This window comes from Schistocerca gregaria, chromosome 6, assembly GCF_023897955.1.
Source record: "Schistocerca gregaria isolate iqSchGreg1 chromosome 6, iqSchGreg1.2, whole genome shotgun sequence".
NCBI classification, from domain to species: Eukaryota; Metazoa; Arthropoda; class Insecta; order Orthoptera; family Acrididae; genus Schistocerca; species Schistocerca gregaria.
This window is the reverse complement of record NC_064925.1, coordinates 174,453,947-174,475,205: the sequence shown is the minus strand read 5'-3', so window position 1 is coordinate 174,475,205 and position 21,259 is coordinate 174,453,947.

Below are 21,259 nucleotides of genomic sequence, written 5' to 3'. Positions count from 1 at the left end.
CTTCCGGCTGCAGCGATGTCGGAGATTCGATGTTTTACCTGATGCCTGATGTTCACGGTACGTACGGTGAAATCCCCACTTCATCGCTACCTCGGAGACGCTGTGTTCCATCGCTCGTGCGTCGACTATAACAGTACTTTCAAACTCACTTAAGTCTTGATAATCTACCATTGTAGCAACAGTAACTAATCTAACAACTGCACCAGACACTCGCCGTCTTAGGCGTTGCTGACCGCAGTGTCGTATTCTGCATGTTTACATATCTCAGTGTTTGAACACGCAAGCCTATACCAGTTTCTTTCGCGCTTCAGTGTACATCAGAAACCATAACAAAACTGAAGAAACCAGGGTTCCTGTTTTTATTCGTTGCTAAATTCTGTGTTACATCACGTCGTACGTGATTCTTAATCGTTGCCCGGCAGGTCTTGTACGAAACTACGCAATGCTAACCATAAGATATCGTCTACTGTTGCCATGAAGTTTCTGCCTGAGTATGTATGCATATATCTAGACTGGCCTTTCTACGCAACGAGAGAAAACTCGTTGAACGTATGAGTCAGACTTTTCTCTTCTGGAGTCATCAGTCTTCTGATTGGTTTGACGTGACCCGCCACTAATTCTTCTCCTGCGCATCTCCGTGTACAGCTTGCACCCTACACCCTCCACTACTTGTTAGATATATTCAAACCTCTGTCTCCCCATACAGTTTTTACCCTCTACAGCTCCGTCAGCTATCACAGATGTTATTCCCTGGTGTCTTAACACATTTCCCATCACCCTGTCCGTTTTTCTTGTCAGTCTTTTCCTATCTTTTCTTTATTCGTCGGGCCGGCCACGGTGGCCGTGCGGTTCTAGGCACTTCAGTCCGGAACCGCGTGACTGCTACAGTCGCAGGTTCGAATCCTGCCTCGGGCATGGATGTGTGTGATGTCCTTAGGTTAGTCAGGTTTAAGTAGTTCTAAGTTCTAGGGGACTGATGACCTGCGATGGTAAGTCCCATAGTGCTCAGAGCCATTTGAACCTTCTTTTTTTATTCGTCGATTCTGCGGGGAGCCTCGTCATTCTTTGCCTTATGAGTCCACTTAAATTTCAACTTTCGCCTGTAGCACCACACCTCAAACGCTTCGATTCTCTTCTGTTGAAACGTCCCCTTAGAACAATTATACACAACTGTGCTTAAACTGACACATATTATTTTTAGCGCAACGCAATCTGACTTTCAAAAATCCCTACAAAAGAATGGCCCTGACTAACATTAACCTATTCCTTTCACAAATCACTTACCTCACCAAAAATCTTCGTTACTCGAACTACTGCAATACAGCGAGCGCCACTACTGCCAACTAAATAAAAGATTAAAACTACTGAAGGCACTAACTAATGATAGGCATAGTTAGCAAATGAAAGATTTTAATAGAGAAGAAACAATGTATTTACCTTAATAGTCATAATATATGTAGCAGTTCATGACATCCAGTCTTACAAATTTCAAAACTCCGCCATCTCTCTCCCCACATCCACCACTGCTGGCGGCTCACCTCCAACTGCGCAACGCCACGCGCTGTTAGCATCCAGCTGCCGCTGCCCAACACTACAATGGCAGACAACAATGCAAACCAGCCACAGACTGCACACGGCACAGCCAGTGATTTTCATACAGAGCGCTACTTGGCGGCGGCGTTACCAATAAAAAAAACCTAAACAGCCTACTTACACTGTTCCTGTTTCCACACTACCATGATTCCGTGCCATACAACGCAGAGCTGCAAACGTACATGCTTACGGATTTCCACCTCAAATTAAGGTTTGTGTTTTATAGCAGTTGACTTCTCTTAACAACGAATGCCTTCTTTGTATGTTCCAGTCTACTTTTAAGACCTTGCTTCGTCCATCGTGTTTAATTTTGCTAAGAAGGTAACAGAATTCGCCAATTTTGATGCTAACGTTCTCGCCATTCTTGTTTCTGCTACGTCTCATCACCTTTGTCTTTTCCCAGTTTACTTTAAATCCATATTACTCATAAAACCGTTGATTCCATCCGATAGATCCTGTTATTGTTCTTCCCAGTCACTGAGAATAGCAATGTCATCAGTGAATCTTATCATTAGTATACTTTCATCGTGAATTTTAATCCCAATCTTGAAACTTTCTTTTATTTCCATCGTTGCTCCTTCGACGTATAGATTACACATTGGGAGCTAAAAACTGCATCCCTGTCTTACACCCTTTTCGCTTACTGCTTGAGCTTTCAGTCTTCCAATAAGACTGAAGCTAGATTAGGGATCAAAATTCCCATACATCCGTCTTCTGATGGATAATGGGACAGCAGCTGTTATATTTACGTCTGGCAACAATAACATCATCAGCTGTATGAGCGGTGCACGGCTCGTGTTCGTCCCATTAATTGTGACTTCTGAAATTTTCCCGGCGTATTTGTTCTTCTAATAATTTCCGGGTATGCAGCCGGATCCCGTCGACATTCTGCCATGATATTTCGGCCCAGAGACGTCCGGCCATCATCAGGTGAGTACACAACTACTGAAGAGCCCAGGTGCAGTCGCGGTATTTATACCGATTCTCGTGCACGTGTTGACATGCGCGGCATAGCCGAGTTGTACGTGCTGCCCTCGGTGGTGAAAGTAAAAGATCATCTAGTAATTGAGTATCGAATGACGCTGTCTATTCCGCTGTGAATGTATAATTTTAATAACAGGATTCCAAGTTTTATCCAGTTGAAAGCCGTTGTCACGATTTATGAGATTATCGGCAAGACGTATTTCCACTGATTCCTTGATTACGGAATCCCAAAATCCGGAAACCGGAGCTAAAATTTTTGTTCCATTGTATTCCATTGAATGTCCCATTGAAATACAGTGCTCTGCTACTGCCGATTTTGACGGTTGCCGCAGACGGGTGTATCTTTCATGTTCTGTACATCGTTTATGGACAGTTCTTGTCGTCTGTCCAATATATGCAGAGCCACATTCACAGGCAATTTTGTAGACGCCTGCTTTCTTCAGTTGTAAATCGTCTTTAACGGATCCAACCAGGGCCCGGTTCTTTGCTGGTGGACGGAAGATAACCTTGATTTTATTCTTCTTCAGTAGTCGGCCTATTTTCGACGACACATTCCCGGCGTATGGAAGAAACGCAGTTGATTTAAAGTCGTCATCAGCGTCCTCAGTGCGCTGCTTCTTGTTATGACAGTTGCGCATGGCCTTTCTTATTTGGCGTGAAGTGTAGCTATTCTCTTTAAAAACCTTCTCCAAGTGTTCTAATTCTGCGTGGAGGCTTTCATCGTCCGATATTACATGCGCTCGATGTATTAAGGTACTGAGAACACCGGCTGTTTGTGCTGGGTGGTGGCAGCTTGACGCCTGGAGATACAGATCTGTGTGAGTCGGTTTCCTGTACACAGAATGTCCTAATGACCCATCATTTTTACGGCATACTAGCACGTCTAGAAATGGTAAAGTGCCATCTTTTTCAATCTCCATCGTGAATTTGATGTTCTCATGTAAAGAGTTTAAATGATGAAGGAATTTCTCCAGTTCCTGTCTGCCATGAGGCCATACAACAAAAGTATCATCTACGTACCGCCAGAAGACCGTAGGCTTTAAGACAGCAGACTCAAGTGCTTTCTCCTCAAAGTCCTCCATAAAGAGATTAGCTACCACAGGGGACAAAGGGCTCCCCATGGCGACGCCGTCTGTTTGTTCAAAGAATTCGTCATTGAATAGAAAGTACGTTGAGGAGAGTATATGTTCAAACAAGGCCGTCATTTCTGCACTGAATAAGTTACCAATAAGATGTAACGATTCCATTAAAGGCACTTTGGTAAACAGTGAGACCACATCAAAGCTGACTAATAAATCCGAGCTGCTAAGCTTAACTTCCTTCAAGCGACTAATAAAATCCTCGGAATTACGTATATGGTGGCAACACTTACCCACATACGGCTTTAGTAGTGAGGCCAGATATTTTGCTGTAGAATAGGTGGCAGCACCAATATTACTCACTATTAATCGTAGTGGGGCACCATCCTTGTGTATAAATACCGCGACTGCACCTGGGCTCTTCAGTAGTTGTGTACTCACCTGATGATGGCCGGACGTCTCTGGGCCGAAATATCGTGGCAGAATGTCGACGGGATCCGACTGCATACCCGGAAATTATTAGAAGTCCCATTAATTGTTTGTCATCTTCTATTACGGTACTGCCGCCTCGTTTTATTATTCCATTTACTAGCGTCACTAACTTCCTGCCTCAGTTGCCCGTGAGTGGAAGCAGCAGCGCGTATCGATAGCCGCACTGCCGTACCATCTCTGGCGCGACCCATAGTATTTCCGGGTCGTCGTGTGTCAGGTAGTGAGAGAGCGGGAGACGCACCAGGAGTGCAGTCGCGACGGACCAGCAGTCGCGACGCACCAGCAGTCAACTCTGTCGGTTGGCGCGGAGCAGCAGAGTCAGGCTGGAGCCGCTGGTGGCGTGCAAGTGCTGTTGGAGTGTGAGGCGCTGCTTGCGAGTGCTACGAAGTTCGTCGTCCACCGATCTTGGACATGGAAGTTGAGCCCTCACTTAACTTAATATCGAGCCTCAACTGTTTACACTTCTTTGTTTGATCCTGGTTGTCGCTTTTGGGACATTCTCGCGAGCAACAACGTTTGTGTATTTAAGTCAGCTAAGGTTTCAGTCGTCTTCCTGTGAAATTTAACTTATCTTAGTTATTCCCTGTTATGGAAGCCCATCAGCGGTATCTTCTGCCTTGTGGCCGTTGACGGTCTGGTTACCTGCCCTGGTCGTTTACGTAATTTTAGGCAGTGTATTTTCCTCGTCGTGTTGTTGCTGTCCAGTACGACGAATAGTTCGACAGCTGAGATGATGCTGGTCGTTGTGGGCCCCAATATTCTGCGTGTTGTGTATTGAAATCTTGTGGTCGTTCTGCTGGCTGCGTGGAGCGGAACTGGTTGATTGGTCATTCGGCTGTCTGTCGGTTGGGTTGCCCCTAGATTAAGAAGTCGTTGGACAGGCTGCCTGTCTCACCTATACGGGTGTGATTGTTACACCAGACCGACCCTTGGAAACTTCTGAGCGCCATTCCTTGTGTGTTATGTAGTAATTTCCCTGTTTGGATTTTAGTTCTTTTGTTGATGTGTGGCTTTCAGTATCAGTATATCTTAAATTAATGTTCTTGTCTTGCCCTTAAGGAATAAGATCGTTATATTTTAACATGCGGCCTTCAGCCGAATTTTACTGGAGAGGTTTTAAGATAAGGCCTTTTAGATTGAAACTCTTTCTAGGTCTTAAGCCGTTAAACACATTTTGTTGAAATGTGGCCTTCAGTCGAGTATTAATATCTCTTACTTTATATGAAATGATTTAGTATACGGCCTTCTGCCCTTTAAAATTGAAACTCTTCTTTTAGGGCTTAAGATCTTAAATTATTTGTTGGTGAGCATCCTTCAGCCGAGTTTTTACATCTCTTAAATTTTTCTTCTTCTCATGCCCTTAAGGCATACGATTGTTATGCTTTTGGATGGGGCCTTCAGCCCAATTTGCATGAAATGTTTTAAGACAAGGCCTTCTGCCTTTTGATTGAAACTCCTCTTATTGCTTAATATGTGACCTCGAGCCTAGTACTATTAAAATTAAATTACTGAGGCTTTCAGCCGATTAGACTGAAGATTTAGAAAATATCCTTGGGTGAAACCTCAAGAAGAACCTTGTATTTCAATTTTGCTTGAGCCTTGTGTCTTGGATTTTGATTGTGGCCTTCCACCGATCTAAAGTTAATCAAAGGAGGTCGATGAAAGTTCTGAGTGTTTTGCATTTTTGTTATAATATTGTGTGTTGATAAATAAAGTTTGTATGTTGAGTGCAACTGACAGGAAATCGTTTTGGCCCCTTTCAACAACCTAATCCGCTCTGTCCTGCTAGACCAGGCATTTAACTGTATGTATTAGTTTTAATTTAACTCTAAACAGTTTCGTTTTTAGAATACACCGTCCTCCGAGCCGCAAACAGACTCACCACACATTAGGGGTACCGCTAACGCCAATGGTTTCTGCTCCTTTTACTAGAAATATGGTGATGATACCTGCTGCAGAAGTGATTACCTTGTACCGCAGAGGGACCTAAAGATGGCGGCTTGTGTCACCGAAACAGGTGGCAATTAATTAACACTAGTACATGTGGTTGATGCTATTGTTTGCTAAACATGTATAGATCTTGATATTGATAGCTTGTTAATTACGTAGTCTCTGCAGACGCACTGCAGCCAACTCGTCTACTAAGTGAGTCATCGGAACGAGTAATAAAGGTATGAGAGGGAATGACAGAGTTTATTTGCCACTAGCAATATTAGATATGGCACTTGATTTCTTTTTCCTGTGTCTGTGAAGGCGACAGGGAGACGCGGCCAGGGCGGCAGAAGTGAAAGAAACAGCAGTAGGTTTTTCCAGGAAAGCAATCGCGCTTCTACAAAAGCGAGACCGCTTTGCTTGTGAACGAAGGCAGTCGTATCTCGCCATGAAGTCGACCTACATTCTGGAGGCGTGTTGTTCATCTGTGCGACAGACGGAGTTTTGCTCTGGAAAAGAAAGGTGTGGAGTGCACGCGCATTTCCCTGGAGCCAAGTTCGGCGGCAGAGATCATAGAGTTTGGCGGCAAACTTTCTCATTGGAGAAACAGCGCTATCCTGTGTCTAGGCAGGAGTTCTGGCTCGGTGTTATCAGAACGCCATTGGCGCAAATTACGCGGGCAGCTTGGCCATTGAAGAGGACAATTTTTGGCTACTCAACGAGGATTTGGTGTCGAGGACGGAAGAGAGGAGAGGTTTCCGTGGCATTCTGCAGGTGTCCACCATAGAGGACGGCCTGGGCAATTCAGTCGACGTATACGTTCGTTTGGAAAATTGGCAGAGAGCTTCCACAGACGACAGACGATTCTTTCGGCGGGGCAACCATGAATCTCTGCACATCCTGGCGTGAGGATACACCAGCCATGGCCTCCGCAATTCCGCACCTCGGCCAGTCTCCACATCACCCGTTGGGCGATTCAGTGTTGAGCGTATAGGCGGCCCAGGGCTATTAGGAATCTTTTTCTGAAGACTTAGTCTTCACTGCAGCGATTTCATTTGACGTGCAGCCCTGTATTTAAACCAACTTATGTCGTATTGACATTCAGCTAGAGGTTCACTATCTCGGTCAGTACCTCAACACATAGTCAGAAACCTTGGTTGCTATTACCCGAGGGAGATGTCGTTCCAGCTTGACCCCTCTTCCCCTTTGCCAGCCGTCGACATCATCTGTAATTGGGCGTTTTGTGTCTTCTTTTTTAAATTTGATCTCTGTGCTAATTCTGGGAATGCACGAGTAGGGTTTGTAATACAAACTACATCTACAGCTACATCTACATGACTACTCTGCAATTCACATTTAAGTGCTTGGCAGAGGGTTCATCGAACCACAATCATACTATCTCTCTACTATTCCACTCCCGAACAGCGAGCGGGAAAAACGAACACCTAAACCTTTCTGTTCGAGCTCTGATTTCTCTTATTTTATTTTGATGATCATTCCTACCTATGTAGGTTGGGCTCAATAAAATATTTTCGCATTCGGAAGAGAAAGTTGGTGACTGAAATTTCATAAAAAGGTCTCGCCGCGACGAAAAACGTCTATGCTGTAATGACTTCCATCTCAACTCGTGTATCATATCTGCCACACTCTCTCCCCTATAACGCGATAATACAAAACGAGCTGCCCTTTTTTGTACCCTTTCGATGTCCTCCGTCAATCCCACCTGGTAAGGATCCCACACCGTGCAGCAATATTCTAACAGAGGACGAACGAGTGTAGTGTAAGCTGTCTTTTTAGTGGACTTGTTGCATCTGCTAAGTGTCCTGCCAATGAAACGCAACCTTTGGCTCGCCTTCCCGACAATATTATCTATGTGGTCCTTCCAACTGAAGTTGTTCGTAATTTTAACGCCCAGGTACTTAGTTGAATTGACAGCCTTGAGAATTGTACTATTTATCGAGTAATCGAATTCCAACGGATTTCTTTTGGAACTCATGTGGATCATTTCACACTTTTTGTTATTTAGCGTCAACTGCCACTTGACACACCATACAGCAATCTTTTCTAAATCGCTTTGCAGCTGATACTGGTCTTCGGATGACCTTACTAGACGGTAAATTACAGCATCATCTGCGAACAGTCTAAGAGAACTGCTCAGATTGTCACCCAGGTCATTTATATAGATCAGGAACAGTAGAGGTCCCAGGACGCTTCCCTGGGGAACACCTGATATCACTTCAGTTTTACTCGATGATTTGCCGTCCATTACTGCGAACTGCGACCTTCCTGACAGGAAATCACGAATCCAGTCGCACAACTGAGACGATACCCCATAGCTCCGCAGCTTGATTAGAAGTCGCTTGTGAGGAACGGTGTCAAAAGCTTTCCGGAAATCTAGAAATACGGAATCAACTTGAGATCCCCTGTCGATAGCGGCCATTACTTCGTGTGAATAAAGAGCTAGCTGCGTTGCACAAGAGCGATGTTTTCTGAAGCCATGCTGATTACGTGTCAATAGATCGTTCCCTTCGAGGTGGTTCATAATGTTTGAATACAGTCGGAAAAGAGCAATATACCATTTCAATACCTTATTCATCCTGTCCGTTTGAATTATAATAAAATTTTGTTCGCTGAGGGTACATCACAAGGGTAGGAAAACTTACGAGGTTTCTAGTTCGATCCCCGATCATTCCTTGTTCACAACGTGGTTTGCAGTCCACATCAGACTGTAGGTCCCCCTATAACAGTCAGGTAAGGCAGTTCGAAGATCAATGAAAATCAACGGCATACACCACTTCCAACATGTCCGTGCCTAACGAAGGACTTCAGTTTTCAAACCAGCCTTCGGATTCATGACATACTTAAACTGATTTATCTGTCTCACTAATGGGTACTCAGGAGTGGAGTGATCAGTTACATTTGTATTTTTTTTCATTATGTGGGGCCACAGTCATAGTATATTTCTTTAAAGTCAGTACCGCCATTTGACTGTTTTTTATTTGCAGTATTACATTTACACGATCATGATTTCGGCTTTAAAGTGCCATTATCAAGTGTTTTAATGTTGTACAGTGCCTAAGATGGCATACTGTCGTATTTAAAGTACACTATTAGACATATTGTCTAAGGGTCAATATTTCTGGTAAAAGCCTAATGCTTTGGTTTATCACTGAGTATACAATCTTTTACCAGAGATATTGACCCTTAGACAATGTTCCTAATAGTGTAGCTATTTTAAATACGACAGTATGCCATCTTAGGCACTGTATAACATTAAAACACTTGACAATGGCACTTTAAAGCCGAAATCATGATCATATACATGTAACACTGCAAATAAAAAACAGTCTAATGGCGATACTGACTTTAAAGAAGTTACATTTGTTTTTGGTAGTCAAACGTTAGTACAACTTTCAGCATTATGTTAGAACAGCATTACAAACTCTAAAGTGTTTAAGACTTCTGTGTAATAATTCCTCATTCTCTCAACTGCGTCCCGAAATATAAACTGGGGTTAAGATCTTGCAGGCAGAAAGGAGTTCCAACACGGCTACCAGTTAGCAAGACGGCATCCACTGGAGAGTATCTCCCATCTGAGACATACCAAGTCCCTAGTAGAAGCGATGACAACAACTACATGCCTCTGCTGCAAGTAAAACCGAAACGTAGACAAATGACGTGTTGTGACCACAGAAAATTTTAATTTTGATTCTTCTTTTTGTGACCATAGTATGAGTCCAGGGTCCATAGGCAAACAACCAGCTGACATTAAGAAATAGTCCACCAGCACGTGGGGACAAGATAAGCGGTGGAGGCTGCCAAGTATGGCTTGTTGATCAAATAACTTAGTGTTTGACTTCCTGCCAGAGGAACCAGCATGAATCAAACTTGCGCAGTGGAAGACGCAAACACCAGGGCGATAATACAGCAAGAGAGAGTGTCAGTCACGTGCGGAAAAGACTCGTCTGGAACCGAATTACGTTGTGTGGAGTTGGAAACGAAAGTGTCGTGTGGGACTGAAGGCATTCTTGCGCAAGCCGACCAATTAGAAACGAGAGTGTCGTGTGGAACCATAGGCAGTCTTGTGCAATCCGATCGCTTAGAAATGAAATGGTCATGTCAAACAAATTAACTCATGTGCACCCAAGTACACGAGAAACGAAATAAAATGCCAGGCAGCAGAACAGCTAGAGGCAGAGATTCAGATGGAGATTCAGAGCTAGTGCCGGCAGTTTGGAGATTCCGCATGGAGACGCCAGTGGGGCCAAGTAGGGTCAGAGCAGCCCATAAAAACTTCAACTACGAGAAGACGGTGATAGACTCTGGTGGACACTCAGAAACTGCAGGTCAAGTAGGATTTTTAGAGTTTAGTTGAAATAGTGTTGAACAGAGGCTGTCAGTCTTTGTCTCAATTACTTAGAGAGATTTCAGTGCTAACCAAGAACAAGTGATTGCTTGTAGTTGTTTCTTTTATGTACCGGCAGTTAGCTTTGAAGTAGCAAGTCCGAATAAATAGACTGAATCTTACTAAGGGGTTTATGGTCTAACACCTCACATAAGTACATGTAAGAATAAACTTAATAGAAACTAACCAATCTTTTCTGCCTATTGCAGTTCTGTAACCTATTTTCAGGAAACTTATTTGCTTCAAACCAAGGAGATTCTCTCCCTCTCATCTCCAATATAAAGGTTGACAGCAATTTATACCTAACCCATTCTCGTTAAAGTCCCGACTGCGCTACGCAGTTTGCACTTACTTCATTCTGGTATAGTGAGGCTGTGCCAGTATGCGACACACGTTCTGTTAGGTGAGTACTCCTTGAGTAACGCCAGCCTATCCCTGGATGGGCATCAGCCCACACTTTCCAGTTTTTGATTATATCAAATTCCTGTTTTCTCATGTCAGGCGGGCTTGTCTCAATCTGAAACTCCCATTTCTCTATCATTAACTTTAGTTGTAATTATTGGTCACTAATTTCCTGGGACAGGCTGACTACCCGTGGGTCTAGGGGTAATGTTTTTTTATTAGTAACCAAAGTGTCCTTGGTCCCGAGTTCGATACCTGCCATCACATTAATTTTCATTTATAATTAGGATTGGCGAACGATGACTTCCGGCATTCATGGTGTCAGTTAGCTGCAGCACTATTTCAGCACTACTATTCCGCTGGAAATACGAATGTATGCAGTACATCTGATGTGTTGCATGGCCTATTACAACTATGTGTTACGGTAGTATGAATAACAGCGTACGCATATGTTCATATATCATGCGTTATTTCAGTAAAACAGGGAAAACTATTAACAACAGCATGACACAGGCAGAGGCATATGTGCCCTAATGTTACATATAGTCTTAATGATATACAATATATCTCTTTGAGCCACTTATATAGTTAACATGATACCTGTAAATTGTTAAAGTACACTCAAAGAAATTGAAATAAGAACACCGTGAATTCATTGTCCCAGGAAGGGGAAACTTTATTGACACATTCCTGGGGTCAGATACAGCACATGATCACACTGACAGAACCACAGGCACATAGACACAGGCAACAGAGCATGCACAATGTCGGCACTAGTACAGTGAATATCCACCTTTCGCAGCAATGCAGGCTGCTATTCTCCCATGAAGACGACCGTAGAGATGCTGGATGTAGTCCTGTGGAACGGCTTGCCATGCCATTTCCACCTGGCGCCTCAGTTGGACCAGCGTTCGTGCTGGAAGTGCAGACCGCGTGAGACGACGCTTCATCCAGTCCCAAACATGCTCAATGGGGGACAGATCCGGAGATCTTGCTGGCCAGGGTAGTTGACTTACACCTTCTAGAGCACGTTGGGTGGCACAGGATACATGCGGACGTGCATTGTCCTGTTGGAACAGCAAGTTCCCTTGTCGGTCTAGGAATGGTAGAACGATGGGTTCGATGACGGTTTGGATGTACCGTGCACTATTCAGTGTCCCCTCGACAATCACCAGAGGTGTACGGCCAGTGTGGGAGATCGCTCCCCACACCATCATGCCGGGTGTTGGACCTGTGTGCCTCGGTCGTATGCAGTCCTGATTGTGGCGCTCACCTGCACGGCGCCAAACACGCATACGACCATCATTGGCACCAAGGCAGAAGCGACTCTCATCGCTGAAGACGACACATCTCCATTCGTCCCTCCATTCACGCCTGTCGCGACACCACTGGAGGCGGGCTGCACGATGTTGGGGCGTGAACGGAAGACGGCCTAACGGTGTGCGGGACCGTAGCCCAGCTTCATGGAGACGGTTGCGAATGGTCCTCGCCGATACCCCAGCAGCAACAGTGTCCCTAATTTGCTGGGAAGTGGCGGTGCGGTCCCCTAAGGCACTGCGTAGGATCCTACGGTCTTGGCGTGCATCCGTGCGTCGCTGCGGTCCGGTCCCAGGTCGACGGGCACGTGCACCTTCCGCCGACCACTGGCGACAACATCGATGTACTGTGGAGACCCACGTGTTGAACAATTCGGCGGTACGTCCACCCGACCTCCCGCATGCCCACTATACGCCCTCGCTCAAAGTCCGTCAACTGCACATACGGTTCACGTCCACGCTGGCGCGGCATGATACCAGTGTTAAAGACTGCGATGGAGCTCCGTATGCCACGGCAAACTGACTGATACTGACGGCGGCGGTGCACAAATGCTGCGCAGCTAGCGCCATTCGACGGCCAACACCGCGGTTCCTGGTGTGTCCGCTGTGCCGTGCGTGTGATCATTGCTTGTACAGCCCTCTCGCAGTGTCCGCATCAAGTATGGTGGGTCTGACACACCGGTGTCAATGTGTTCTTTTTTCCATTTCCAGGAGTGTATATTCTGTGGTGTCAACGCCAGACACCACACTTTCTAGGTGGTAGCCTTTAAATTGGCCCGAGTGTCGCCACTATGAGTGATTGCAGACCGAGCGCCGCCACGCGGCAGGTCTAGTCTAGAGAGACTCCACTAGCACTCGCCCAGTTGTACAGCCGGTGGTTCACTGTCTACATACGCTCTTATTTGCAGAGACGATATTTTAGCATAGCCTTCAGCTACGTCATCCGCTACGACCTAGCAAGGCGCCATATTCAGTTACTATGTCTTCTGAACAGATAATATTGTGACTAATGCACCGTCAAGAGCAACGTTCATCATTAATGGATTAAAGTTAAGTATGAAACTAATTCCGTCCGCTTTCTGAATTCTAATTCCTTGTCATGTTCCAGACCTCACGTCAGTATAGTTCTTCCCTCCTCACGGCAGCCTGCGTGAGCTAAAACGCGTGCATTTCGGCCTCCTCTAGTAAAACGGTGTTGGCTCTTCTGCTAACACAACATGTTCTATATTTTTTATTATATTAGTACATTTGTTCTACTCATTGTACAGGGGCCTGAAGATGGCATCAATGTAATGCCGAAACTGGTAGCAGCACATAGCATTTCATAAAATAAAATAAACTTCTACAAATCATACGGCTGTTGGTAAATTTTTGCATCAAGAACTTCAGCCATTAGTCGTGTCCATGCCACGTCGTACTGCAGCACTTGTGCGTGCCCCTACACGATATTAGGCAGGTGTGCCTATTTCTTTGGCTCTTCGGTGTAGTTTTGTTCACTTCCTGCACACGTAGGCACCGCGAACGAGCCCCGTGAACAAGTGGGCCATTGAGAGCGAGCAGAGCGGCTGGGACAGGCGCGTGGGCGTCGCGGGGGGCGGCGGCGGCGGCGGCGGCGGCGGCGGCGGCGGCGTGTCCCTAATTGTGTGTCGTCTGAGAATGCGCGCGCCGATAGCATCGCATCTGCCGTGCCGTGCCGGCCTCCGCGGCGCTCTGCCCCGCTGTCCCGTGCCCCGCTCTGCTCTGCAGTGGCCGGCAGCCGCGGCAATCTTGCCACGCATCGCGGCTGCCGCCACCTCGCGCGACAACGCGCCGGCTGCTCGCTGGGAGGGCAGGGGGCCCTGGGCTGGCTGATGCCGACGTGTTTACAGCCCGAGTAGGCGCTCGCTTACGAGCTTCTCACTTAACCGACAGTCTCGCAGCGACGTGATTCTAAAAAAAAATGTATTTTCCCTCCAGAGTGGGTATTTAACCATCTAAGTCACATTGTTACAAAGGACACTGAATTCTACCTGGGAGGTTACAGCGGTCAAGTGTGGGATGTAATTATCGCATGGCAACGAGACTTGGTAGATATGCTAATCCATTAATACGCAACCGATTTACGTTGGTAAGAATTAGTTCCTGTTTTGGACACTACGTGAAAATTTGGCGCTGAACATCCAAGATGTCATTCGACAAACCATAAAGTGATGAACAGTATAGAAATCGAGGATAGGGCACATTCTTTTATCTGAACGCCAGAAATTACAGTGATATCAAGTTAGTATCGCCGGCTGAAACGTGTGTAGAGTAGCCCCAAGATGTCATTCGACAAACCATAAAGTGATGAACAGTATAGAAATTGAGGATAGGACACATTCTTTTATCTGAACGCCAGAAATTACAGTGATATCAATTTAGTATCGCCGGCTGAAACGTGTGTAGAGTAGCCCAATGTCATTAAATGGTTTAAAGAAGATCAGCTTCAAACAAGTCGGAGGTGCAAGTTATGGCGACGACACTGTTGCTGTAACTGACCGTGCAGCTGCTCGTTCCATTATTGAGGTCGACACTGATGCTGCTGGCTCCTGATTCCTAATCAGGGCTAAGAGCCTGTAAGACGTCGTGGTGTCCTGACCTTCATTGCTTACAAATTCCACCCTCACAATCATATTCCGCACGTGAGGGTGCTTCATTCGAAACCGATCAGATAAAGTCAATATTGTATGAATTCATGTAAATGATATGCAAATAACTAATAAATCGCAAGTGCGCACCGTGGTTGAAATACTCGAGGCTGGCGTACACACATACATTCCAGACACGACGGAGCTTTTAGTTCGAAAGAGGCAACCGCATGCCAGGAGGGCAGTCCCAAGCTATCTACGTCGGCCAGTGACCGCCCGCAGAGCAGACAGCGTTAGCCTGAGTGAAAGGACGACCCAGTGTTCGGCTTAAAAGCAAATTCCGCTACATTGCGTGGGAGCGACCAACCTATGCATTCTTTACAAACAGAGCACGCAGTTTCATAGATTTTCACAGGGAGACAGCAAACGACAAACGCCGATACTACAGATTTCCGGATTGGTCGCCTTAAACGAAACGTCATTCTCCCGTTTTAGAAGAGCAATGCTGATTGGCAGACGATATTTCTGACGCCTTGAGCTGAAGGAGTAATGGAAGAGACCGAATGATATACCCCTTCACGTCTGGCGAGGAGAGGGGCCGTTCCGTTGTCGCTCTTGGAGCGAGAACACGTAACGAGACCGTGCGCGCTCGTACGTGTACTCAAAGGGCGGGGAACAAGTCTCTCCTCAGTACTTCACTGGGAGAGCACCTCCGTCGAGAGCGAATCGAATTGCGACTCTATGTTGAGTCCTTGCGATTAAGCATTGTTCACTGTGTTGGCCACCACACTTACTGTGCGGTGTGAACGGACGGAGTTATAGTCAAACGCCTGCTAGCGAATTTTTGAGTGGCATCGCGGTGGACTGGCTTATCTGACCGGAGTACCACGCCAATAGTTAGACTAAGGGCGAATAGGAGTCCTTGACTTCATCAAGGCATAGGGAGAGTTTGATTGGCGAAGATCAATCCAGATAGAACGAGAGTTATCTTATTTGTCAGCAGCGAGCGGCGCAGACAGCAGTCATCGCAGCTTCCGGTATTGGGCGCTACAGCTCTTGCGAGCCCCATATTTCCACCACAACAGTACACTTCACTGCATTTCACACACGACAGCCTCGACCGTACCTAGCAACATACTAACGGATAATTATTCAACTTGAGTAAGCGCGGCTCTCAGCCATTCTGCCAAGTCAATAACAATCTTAAACTTTGTATAGAAATTTCATTGGCGAATCCTATCCTTGAGAGGTAACTTCACATTCTGAAAAGAACCAGGAAGTAACATGTTCAGTTCATAACTAAAAGTGCAATTGTGATTTCTCAGATCTCTTGCAAAATAAATAATAATTTTCGTTAGTTTCATGTTTTTCTTATACTAACCAGCACTACTCCAGCATCCAAGTATCCCACTAGCTAGGAAAGAAATTTTGTGATTTTTTGTGTCATTTCCTTACAGCGGACGACTCCAGAAGATATTTATTGCTGAAAGTTTTTCAGGCATTTCTGTTTAGAACGTCAGGAGCGTCTGTCTGACTTCTGTAGTAGTGTGGGGGTGGAAATTGCTTCTTGCAGGAGCCACAGGGTTAAGGGTACATCTCAGATTAATCCGTTGCGCAGAATGACAGAATAGCACCCATACGCTCACAAGCTGATCGTGAACTATGAACTAGCGAGTATGTCAGGTGGCCGTGCGGCCTGACTTCTGAGCGAGAATCTTCGGTTTTAGCTTGGGAGATCGATAGTTGGAACTGTGGAATCCGAGGCTGCCTTTCTCCCACCGATAGGCGCTGCTCCGCTGGCTTGGCTGTGGTCTGGCGCTTTGGAAACAGTCCTGAACTACTGCATAATAAAAGTGTTATTTTCAATGGTGTTTTCTTGGTGCTCTCGAGCATAGGTAGGTCCTCACTATTGCATCCCACCCTGCTCTCTCCCGACGACTGTAGAAGTCTCGTACTGGACGCTTTTATATGGTGTCAGTAATTGTTTGTGACAGAAACATTTATGGCTGGTGGCACATCCATACATTCAGGACAACAGCAGTTGACCATCTATGCAGCTCTGACGTGTGATCAACAGCCACAAAATGGGGTTCATAACGCTGCATGGAAGCACTAAAGACATTTACTTGAAGCAAGCGAGCTGTCCATACTGTAATTTATCTGCATATGACCTGCCATGTGTTCAAGTCAACTACAATAATACATGTAGAAGTGTTGCAAGCCGTAGCTTGCTTTGTCATAAATATATGTCTGAGTGATGCTAAATGTTATAATTTTTACGTAAATAAAAGTATTATCTTCTCAGTTACCTTCAAAACATGACCTAAACCCTTAAATTTTATGTATGAATTAGTGAATTTACTTTTGGCAACTTTGTTGCTCTGCCTAAGATCAGCTTCAGAAATCAAATTAATAGTAAAAATAATTAATTTAATAAGATTGAACCTCAAATTGCTGGTGCAACCGTATACCACCACTACCATAAAATAAAAGCAGTGAATAGTTGAGGGAGTATAAATGAGAACAGTGGTGTATTTAATTTTACAAAATAATGACAAATCAGAAAATGGATGGTGTATGATTGGTAAAGCATGCATTGGGGTGGAAGCTATACAAATTATCCCCTGAATTAATCTCTTTAAGGACGCAATCACACTTTGTTTACTCTATTTACACGGAATCAACTACGACCAAGTATACCACATACTGTGGTTCACCTCAGAACAGGCAGCTGTGAATAGCATTTCACAACCCTACGCTAGCCCAGCAGTATTTTATCCTTTCACCTTGATTCAGGCGGCAGCAGAAAATGGCGCGATGTGAGCGAGAAGAGCGCACTGCTGCAGTTGTAACGTTCTGACACATCCACGAAAACTTACAAACTACGTGGTCTGGCGTTGTGATTATCAGAACACAGGAAGCTTCCCTATCAGAGCCCTGAAACACTGGCAAATTTCAGTGTGAGGTGCACCCATTCGCCGGCTGGTGTGGCTGTGCGGTTCTAGGCGCTTTAGTCTGGAACCGCATGACCGCTACAGTCTCAGGTTCGAATCCTGCCTCGGGCATGGATGTGTGTGATGTCCTTAGGTTAGTTAGGTTTACTTAGTTCTAAGTTCTAGGCGACTGATGACCTCAGAAGTAAGTCGCATAGTGCTCAGAGCAATTTTTGCACCCATTCACTGGTCTGACCAAACCAATTTGACTCTTGAACACGAGGGTGCGGGCTGGAATTGGCAAACGTCAAACAGCTGACTCAGGATGAATAAGTTCACCCTCGTGACACACCATACGTGCGAGATGATATGCAGTTCCACAGTCAGTGCAGTTGAAAACAATCACTGGCTCTTAGTCCACCCCGGGATAGAGACCACAAGTCTCAGCCACCATGGAAAGACCTGAAGCTCTCCACCAGCGAAGGACCAGAAGACGAAGAAGGGCAAAGAATCGCCACCACTTTCCACCAAGCCTTGGTACAGGAGCCAAATTAGCAAAAACGAAACTGCCCCCACATTCCTCGGACCTCTATTCATTGAATACTCCTTCTTGAATGTTCTGTTGGCCTGGTAGCTAATCCAGACACAGCACTGGAGTTCTCACGCTGAAGGAGACAGCCTCCACTTTGCGTATCCTGAGAGGAGCCATTCATCGTTTCCAAATCTCTTTTGTCTGAAAAAGAAAATTTTAGACTACAGAGTCGTCGTTCTCATAGTAACCATGGCCATGTTTGGGCAGAAAAACATCTACCTACGTGCTACCACAGTGCCTCATTTATGGTGAAATATAATCTTTCCAGGTTGACCAAAATGGTTCAAATGGCTCTGAGAACTATGGGACTTAACTTCTGAGGTCATCAGTCCCCTACAACTTAGAACAACTTAAACCTAACTAACCTAAGGACATCACACATATCCATGCCCGAGGCAGAATTCTAACCGGCGACCATAGCGGTCGCGCGGCTCCAGACTGAAGCGACTAGAACCGCTCGGCCACCCCGGGCGATCTAGGTTGATCATTTCCAGATTCTGAAAGAAAGCTGTTAAGCTTCCCAAACAGTCGTGCCCGTGAAATATATATGTCTCTGCTGCTCGCTAAAAGAACCTGGCAACTTTCCGATATCAGGGCAGTTTCAGCCTTGCCTCCACAAAACACGTCCATCTTCCGCTCTGTCTACATCGTGAGCAGCTTCTAACATGAGAATGCACAGAGTTTTATGACCTTTCCACGGTTTGCACAAAGCCTCAGTTTATAGCTGTCTCTCGTAAATGGTTTCCTTCACCCACCAAACTGCTGAGGTCATTGGTCCATAGACTTACACACCACTTTAACTAACTTATGCTAAGATCAACACACGCAGGCACTCACCCCCCCCCCCCCAACAAACACACACACACACACACACACACGCGCGCGCGCGCGCGCGAACATGAGGAAGGCCTCGAAGCTCCGGCGGGAGTTGCCGCTAAATCAGTGACATGGCGCCCCTAACCGCGCAGCCACCCCGAACGGCAATCAAAAAATCCTCAGACATTTATTACGCTTATTACAGATACCATACAAACGTGCAGCATCCGTCGTCCCGTTATCTCCCATATGAGAAACACTCCTAGAGAATTTAGCGCTTTATCCATCTTCCGCAACACTAAGCATATTTGTTGAAAGATTCAGCAGCCAGTTGTGTAAAGGAATTTTATCTCTGTACTAGTGTCAAATTGCCCTCGTTCAGAAGATTAGAATTATCGGATTATTCGCAAGCGTCAACAATAAGCAAGTGTATGCAACAAAGCACTGTTGTCACAAATGTCATCGTACATGTGCAGATATAGTATAAGGGCACCAAGCAGCAAGTGCAGACATAATGCAGGAACTGACACATCTTGCACGATGTCTACACTTGCTCTCTGTCGTCCTTATATTTGTGGATGTACTATGATTCATGTGACTACAGTACTATGTTGCGTAGGCCTGATTATTGTCCACGCTCGTGAATAATACAGTAATTCTAACCTTCTGATGCAGGGGAATAGGTGGCTCAAAACAGTACCGAAATAAAGTTTCTTTTATGCAACTGGTTGCTGATTTTTTGAACAAAATTACTATTACAGAATGTATAACAGTAATCTGCTTAACTTCAAACTCACATAAATCTATTTGAAGGACATGTTGTCGCCTTTGACTGTAAAATTATACGTTTGCACCATGAGTCCTTTATCAAATGGAGTAACGTATATAGTAGTAGAAGCAGTAGTAGTAGCGTTATTCATCCATTGTCCTCTTTTTACAAGGATATAGGACATGTCAAAGTATTTACAAATTTAGATCAATTTAAAATAAGCTAATTCGTATACACATATATTTACAGACTTCTAGTTAAAGACAATCATTAGATTTACTCCTGGTAGGCAACACTTTTTTTACAAATATCTTATTTAATAATGTAATGCCACTTTGTTCACTCATATCTTACTATCAGTCACTTCACACACATAGTTTCATAACACTTCAATCACTGCACACACACACACACACACACACACACACACACACAAACACAAACACAAAAACACACAAACACCGGTGTCTTTGGCCATTTTGTGCACCGCAGCTTCCCATTTGCTACCTTGTAAAACTGAGTCAGCATCCCTCCGTAATGAGTGAGATGTTGAGCTCAGAAATAGGAAGAAGTCTTAGTATTGTGCCATGCATAATTTGGGGGTAAGTATTTGTAGAAAGGAAAAAAAAGAAAGAAAAAAAAAACATAAAGTGAACCTGTTACGTGGAATGTTGGATTTTTTATAACCATTATTTTTATTACTTATTTGTATCAAAAACCTAATCTTTTTTGGCTAAGCAATCTTTCTCAAACTATTTTACAGAAACAGTTCGGTAAAAAAATCATTTTTGCTTTACTTGTAGCTTCATGGGCCAGATCCATTATAATGTGCTCAAGATTTCGTTAATAATCACAGTCATTGTAACGTTCACGCGGAAGTAAGGCGCAGCGCGGAATCTGAAAAAGTTTGGAATGAAAAATAGGGGGTGCTATGATTTTGGGTGTGGTGCAAGTTACATAATACACTACTGGAAATGGAAAAAAGAACACATTGACACCGGTGTGTCAGACCCACCATACTTGCTCCGGACACTGCGAGAGGGCTGTACAAGCAATGATCACACGCACGGCACAGCGGACACACCAGGAACCGCGGTGTTGGCCGTCGAATGGCGCTAGCTGCGCAGCATTTGTGCACCGCCGCCGTCAGTGTCAGCCAGTTTGCCGTGGCATACGGAGCTCCATCGCAGTCTTTAACACTGGTAGCATGCCGCGACAGCGTGGACGTGAACCGTATGTGCAGTTGAAGGACTTTGAGCGAAGGCGTATAGTGGGCATGCGGGAGGCCGGGTGGACGTACCGCCGAATTGCTCAACACGTGGAGCGTGAGGTCTCCACAG